The sequence below is a fragment of the Sinohyriopsis cumingii genome, chromosome 4, assembly GCF_028554795.1.
Source record: "Sinohyriopsis cumingii isolate HCF-2022 chromosome 4, ASM2855479v2, whole genome shotgun sequence".
NCBI classification, from domain to species: Eukaryota; Metazoa; Mollusca; class Bivalvia; order Unionida; family Unionidae; genus Sinohyriopsis; species Sinohyriopsis cumingii.
Window position 1 is genome coordinate 28,037,977 of NC_142964.1, and position 7,756 is coordinate 28,045,732.

At 34.7% G+C, this 7,756-nt stretch overlaps 1 protein-coding gene across 1 annotated transcript in view; it reads right to left on the bottom strand.

The window, feature by feature from the left end:
• The window catches only part of LOC149800859 (limbic system-associated membrane protein-like), a 220,453-nt gene that overhangs the window by 114,249 nt on the left and 98,448 nt on the right, over positions 1 to 7,756 (bottom strand). The gene's annotated exons all lie outside the window — the stretch shown is intronic.

Genomic DNA, 7,756 nt, shown 5'->3' on the forward strand with positions numbered 1-7,756 from the left:
AACTTCAGTTGGGTGGCTAGATTTGTATATTTGGGTGTCATCAGCTACAATTGGTGAGACACTGGATGATGATCTATGACACTTGATAGCGGCTGAGTCTATAGAATGAAGAGAACAGGTCCAAGAACAGACCCCTGTGGAACACTACAGCATAGATCAACTGGGCTGGAGTGTATTCCATTTGCAGACACAATTTGTGTCCTGTTGACCAAGTAGGACTTAACCACAGTAAGGCTGTATCATGAATGCCAAATACATGGAGACGGTGAAGCAATATAGCATGGTGCAGACAAATCAAGGAGGGTGAGGACTGTAATCTTTCCGCTATCCAAAGCAGATAGAATATCATTAACTACTTTTATAAGAGTAGTTTCAGTACTGTGGCAAGGGCGATGTACAGATTGTACATTGCTAAAAAGACTGTTTAAATTCAGATGAGATACAAGCTGGGATAGAACATCCTTTTCTACGATTTTTGATATAAATGGGAGATTAGAAACTGGGCGTTAGTTCTTTAAGTCGTTATGGTCTAGTGTTGGTTTCTTCAGCGGAGGCTTTACAATGGCAGTTTTGAAAAATGATGGGAATTCACTTGATGAGAGAGATATTAATAACATCAGTTAGTGAAGGCAATACTGGATCTAAGCACTCAAGCAGCAGTGCTGTTGGAATTGGATCAAGTTCACATGACTTTGGTGCACTCTCAGGATTGTACGTACGAAATCCATAGAGACAGGTTTAAATGCTGCTAATGGTTGCCGCTCAAATTCTGTATCCCAACTGTATGGTGACGACGAGTCAATTGAAAGTGTGGTGTCAAGCGTATCTCTAATGGTTTGTACTTTGTCAAGGAAGCAATTTGCAAACAGGTCTGGAAGGTCGACTGGAGAGAAGGTAGTTGGAAGTGGTGTAGATTTGTTCCTTGACATTAGCTTGTTAGCAATCTCGAAGAGCTCTTATATATATATATATATATATATATATATATATACACGTTTTAGGTGCGTTGTGGGCAGTCATCCCGAAAGTGGGTTTACGGGAAGGACATGATATAGTTTACATTTCAAATCAAAATACATATACATAGGTTGTATTTCTTACATAGTAATTATGTATATGTTGAAAATAAGTATATACACTTATGTTATAGTCCTATTCATGTTTTCGGTTCGTGGGCAGATATATATATTTCATGGGCAGTTTTGACCTTTAGGTTGAAGATGACAAAGTAACTGCCCAAAAATACGTTCACGAAGAACAAACATATAGCATTCTGCCCGTGAATACGGTCACGGGAACAATATATAGCGTACTGCCCACGAATACGTTCACAAGTAACAAATATATAGCATGACTTTCCGGTGTGCGCGCGCAAAATGGTTGTCAAGACACGACGATAAACATTAATCTATTAAAGCATCCTTTGCAATGGCCAGCGTACATATAGCGGACGTGAGGTTCGTTTTTCACAGCTTGTTTGAAATAAATGGATGATTATATATCCAGTGTAACAACTTGTCTTGACAGCTTATGGATGCTAATGTTTGACATTTATTGTGAAGATGATTGTTCACTGCTTGTTGATGAATTCGTAGCTTCTGTTAATCGATGCTATAGCTCAATTTAACTGTCATACACTGATATGTTTAAGTCTGCTTGCACAGTTAACTATGCAGAGTTATGGAAATATAACAAATTGGTTTTAATAACTTTCAGAGTTTGTTTTACTATTACTCAATATTTGTTTCAAGTACTATAAAGGCTGTGATAGGTTGGGTGGCTTAGATTACAAATCAGGCCCTTCTCACTTGGGGGGGTGGGGGGTGGGTACTGCCCATTATGAATATTACTGGTCCTAGATGTCCAACCTGATATTTATGACATATAGGTTCAACATCTTACTGCCAGCAGAAATGGTGTTCTGTAGTATTTTTCCCAGTCAATAGTTTATGGATATATTATGTCATGTACTATGCTTGTTTAATTCTCTCATCTCAGTTCTGACGTTACCATTGAATGCTATAATGTTCCCAGACATCCGGTATTCTTGGTTATTAAAATTATATATATACACAGATAACTGAAGGTGAGTTCTCATTATTCCCTAACAATTGTAATTAGTGGGGCTGTAGCAATTGATGGTCTGAGAATTCAAGTTAACTGGTTCAAAACTTGGGTAAACAACAAACTGTTTTCTTCCTTTGACAGGCATCATAAAGTTTTGCATCTTTGTCTCTCTGATGACTGTGGTACACAAGTTACAGACTTTGCCTTAGAATGAGCCTGATTTTTGATACTTGTTACTGAATGGGGTGGGGTAGGGAAGTAACAAAATTATTAAAGGTGGAATGTATGCAAACCATGCTGGAAATAGATATGTGCCAGCAACTGCAACATGTAAGCTTCAATCAATTTGGAAACTATAAGCTTTATCCTGTAAATATTAACAGTTCACACCCTGTATAAAAGGTGATTTTGTGTTTGATTAACTGGAACTGTTAATTTATTATGTTAAGGAATTTATTGTTTTAACCCTAGTAAATGTAATATAATTAGGTCAAAAGTTCCAGTTTGTTTATTGTTTCCAGAGTTGATTATTGTAACTGGAAGAACCTGTTTCTAAGTGTTAAATGAAACGAAAGAGATATTGTTTACTCAAGTGATATAAAATAAAAGTTTAAAATGAACTGAAAGAAATATTGTTTATTCAAGTGATACAAAATAAATGCAAAAGTGTATATTCATTAAGAAGTGTATTGTCAATTGCAAATAAATGAAGATTTATCTTATTTTGTTCTTTACTTGTGTACAAAATTATACCTGGATTGGGCAATAATTACTTGGACTCCATTTGGAAAAGAAAAATCTATATGTCCTAAATACCTAATGTTCATATCATAATGCTCTTTTAATGGATGATTATGCTTTTCAGCTGACGTTACCATATTGCCAAGTGAACTAATAGTATGGCCTTCGGTGTGGCCCACTAATCACATTTGTAAATGAATTATGCATACAATAGAGAAATAGCTCTTAAAATATCTTATGAGTTGAACAATGTGTGTACAGAAATAAACATGAAGCAAATCTTTGAACTTGTATGCCACACATGCAAGTGAATTGGTGGTTTTCATATGTAACTTGTGTACTCTTATGGCTTTTGTCTATATTACTTTTAGCCATTTCTATTCACACACCAGAACACAACCTTTTTTGTCTGATTCAGGTACTAATGCAAAACTTATTTCAGCTGTAACTGAAGTATACAGAATTTTTCCTGACGTTGAGGCCTACTGTGTAGACAGTATAGCTGTAAGTCATCAAATCAAATGGAAGACAACAGTGTGCAGTTGAAGAAAATGATATATACCCAGTACCATTTAGAGTTATCTTAAAGAAAAGTCACAATGCACACTGATACAAGTAGTTTTAGAAAATGCATTTGTTCCACATACATTTTAACTTAACCCAAAAGTTCAGTCTCTTGCCTAAAATTCAATCAGATGTATGCATTTATTCCATAAAACACAAAGATATAATGAACCAAATCATTTTCATTATTGAGTTAGGTAGTAGGCTATGTTAAAGAGTGCAATCACTTTATCGATTTTTTTTTCCATTACATTTTTATTTATTATAAAATGACATTTCTTAGTGGAGTGCTAGCAACTGTAACTTGAGGAATATTTTGTACATGCTGGCCTAAGTGTCATGAATATACTGTGCTACATTTTGCTTTATTAGGTATAATACTATCATGAGACTTGCTTGATTAAATCCTGAATTTGTCAGTTACACTTACAAGTCCACTGGTAGAATTTAAAATCTGTGACAGTTTGGGAACTTTTTTTGCAGTAACTGCAAATCACTTTGCCTTCACAGTCAATGAATTCAAGCCATTGATAATTGTCAAACCATTGTGACTGAAAATGTGATTGTCTCTTAGTTGTGTCCTATTTGATAATTTTGCTGCCACAGAGTCTGGATTGTGTCTCTGAAGAAATAGTTCATCTAGACTCTGTTGCAGTATTACATTTTATATGTTCAATTTAATGAATTTTCTTTCTTTGAATCATTCTTATGTCATAACTTGCGAAAATAGTTTAGTTAACAATATTTATTCAAACAGAAAAGATAACCTCACTTGACAAATCATCCTACTAAAGTGATCATGGCATACACTTTTATCTTTGAAATTCAAATATTGCCCACTCGTTAATTAACATAACTAATATTGCACATTGAAGGTGATCATATGTATCATCAGTTTTAAAAAAATAAAGACATAATACTATCATTTAATCACTGCATACAGGAAACAGACACTTGTGTCTGTAAAATGCCTTTCATTGGATTACTTTGGTTTATTAAAACCAAACAGCAATCCACTCAGGATTTTCTAGGATAGATACAGAGAATATATTATGGTCATTCAGAACGCTATCAATACATCAGACCAGATTGTTTTTATTATTATTTAGGCAAAATAACTTAGTAAGTCAGATGGCAAACATGAGGATGGTGATAGGTTATGTGGAATTTGCATTGAATCATCTGATCCCAGAAGATTTGATACAATGTCACTGGCTGTGGTAATCATCAAGTGCAGTTGCACGGCACCATAAGACTTATCAAGATACCATAAGCTAGAAAGATGAAGAAAAAGAAAAACGATGACCCAAAGACAAATCCTGCAAACTGTGTGCAAAAATGATTCCACAGATTATAGATGAAAACTTTACTATATTTAGCTTCAAGATATTAATAAATTCGGATTACTTCCTCCAGTCTGCTACAGTAATTCATGCCCATTGCACTCATAAATTGATTATAGTCCTTGCAGTATTTTGTGTGGGCCACAATATTTTAATTGATGCAGCTGATGCTCCATTCTTCAGTTCAGTGTTGATTCAAACATAGCAATGTCCCTTTGGGATGTGTGCATAAATAAAGAATGCCTGTCCCTTCATTACCACACTTGTTGAATTTATCGTGTCTCTCTGAAAACTGTACCATGTGAGAAAGAATTTTATAAACAAACTGGACATAAGTATTGCTAGACATATACTCAGACCTGAGACTTCATAAAAGACTGCTTACTTGTGAGGCATTATTAGTGCTAGGGCTTGAGGTAATAACTTGCTATATGTTTGGTAAGGCAAAATAAGGGGCCTTATGACTTAAATTGAAACTGTGAAAAAACAAAAGGTTCAAATGCAATAAACTTTTGTTTTTCCTCATTTGTTATATTACAGTGCCATGAAAGGTCATTTCTTTTATCTTTTTAATCCCTTGCCAATTTTAAGTCATCATCACTAACCAAGTCTCTAAATCAATTCTTGGCATATTTAGCTAAAATGGTGTCTACTGTTCCATTATATCATTGATTGTTTAGCTTGCTTGTATGGAGCTTAACACCATTTTTCAGGACATCATAGACTTTACATGGCAGCCAACATATTTATTGGAAGAAATCAACACACATAACGCTCCTGGCAAGCTTTCTCATATACACACATTGGTTGGACTAGAGAGAGTTGATTAGTGATGTGTATGCCTAGACCATTCTATAATCCAGGGCCCCATGATTGAATACAGCTTAAAGAAATTAACCCTAATTCAATTTCCTTGTTGCATTTAAATCATAACACCCACCATGCAAAGTGACACATGTCTCAAGATTTTCAAATTTGTATATGTTTTGCAACTTTTAATTCTGAGTTGATGCATGTGGATGTGGAAATTCAGTTACTGAATACTTAGCTACTTATATAAGGAGCTCTCACACTGGTAAAAGCATGCAATTGGGATTGTATTTGCAAGAGGGCAATTAATTGTTCAAAATACTGTTTTAGCTAACTACATATGCGAAGGGTTGATGTATAAAAAAGAGGATCAAGAAATCCTAGCTGGTAAAGATAATTGTATCCAACTTGACAGAAAGTGAGAAGGCCTTTTAATTTTGTACAGCAGTTTCATTAAGGAACCAACTATAATACCATTAGAAGTTTATGAGCAGCAAAAACCACATTTAGGACCAACTAGACATCAAAACCATATGCATAGTTCCATTTACGGCCAACCAGACATCAAATAGGTCATCTAGTGAAAGCACAATGTCAAAATGACCAGCCATCTAGGAGAAGTAGCAAGGAAGGGGTTTTCCAGATGCCCATTAAAACAGCCATATTGGAGGTTAGATTGGCACTATTTTCATTTACGTCCAACTAGACATAAGAAGTCTTTCACTGATATGACGATTCATTCAGGAGAAGTAGTTATACCAAGATTTTCAGGATGGCCACATTGGTGGCCTTATAGGATGTCTGTACAGCACCATAATTCTCATTCAGGACCTGCTAGACATCAACATAAGTATTTTGTACACATGTTGACACGCTGACACAATTATCCATTCAGAAGTAGCGATAAAAAGTTTCTTAATATGGCTACTGTGGCAACCACATTGTATGTGTGAGTGGCACCATCTTGTTTTTTCTTCCAGATATTTTCACACAAATATCATATTTAAAGATAACATGAATTCATACAAGATCTTGTCAGTTTATTTCATAACAGATTTTTCCCTCATATTAATATAATCTTTTGAAAACATTTATACATTATAGTTCTAGAAATTTTTCATGCTCTCAGAAACTATTAAAATCACAGCAGAAAGTGTTATGTTATATCTTTATTCAGCACTGAAAAATATTTATGAACTCTTAAAGTTTTTTCCCCTATATTAACTTAATTTAATGAAGATTTTCAGACTATAACCTTTCCATTGGATTTATTTTTTCAAACATGGTGTAAAAAGTATGTTATAGTAACCAATTTTTACATTGCCTTCACCATTGCAGAAATCTCTATAATCAATTTCCTAGTAAAGAAAAGCCAAGAAAATAAATGGACAGTTAATATTCACTTCAGGATCACAGACCTGAGGCAAATATGTCATTGTTAAATCAAACATTTTTATTGTGTTTCCTTAGACCTAAATATATATATATATACTTGCTGTTACTCTAAACGAAGGCTGGTGATCCAGTTGATAACCTTTTGGGGGTTTTAAGGATGTCTTTAAAATTAAGGCCTTAAAAATGTTGAGATCTTATATTAAAAATGACAATTTGAGCCTTGCAGATTCATGTCCACAGGTGCCCAAATAAAAAAAAAGGGGGGGGTGCAAGGGGCAAGCTTGTTGGTGTGTTATAAAATAACTGACTTATCATCGGTGTGCTGACAGGTGATGTGTAATTAAATCACTGTTGTAATATTAATAATGAGTGAGTCTGCACAAAGGAATTTCATACAGCTAAACTAGCTCAACAACTAGAGGCAATTAAGAAATATATCCACATTCGTGATTCTGTCAAATGGCAGATACAACAGCATCAGGAAGCTCAAGTGGCATTTACAGAAGGTAAAGAGCCGCTATACTTGTTATCTTTTTAGGGATGTGCTTGGATTTTGCCCTCAAGCTGGAGCAGTCATAGGATATATAATAAATCGCCACGGTCGGAATTTATCCCCAAGCTGGGGTAATCGATGGGTAAAGTCTTATCCACAGTCGGGGTTTTATTCAAGCTTCAGGTGCAAGTTTTTGTGCATCTCCAAGCCCTTGCATAAAACACAGTTACACGTTTTTTTATATAGATATTTTTCAGTTGTAGACAGGAATAATAAGTATTTGCGAGTGTTTGAAATGAATGGGTTCATTATGAATTGAGTGGCACTACATTTCAAAAGCAAA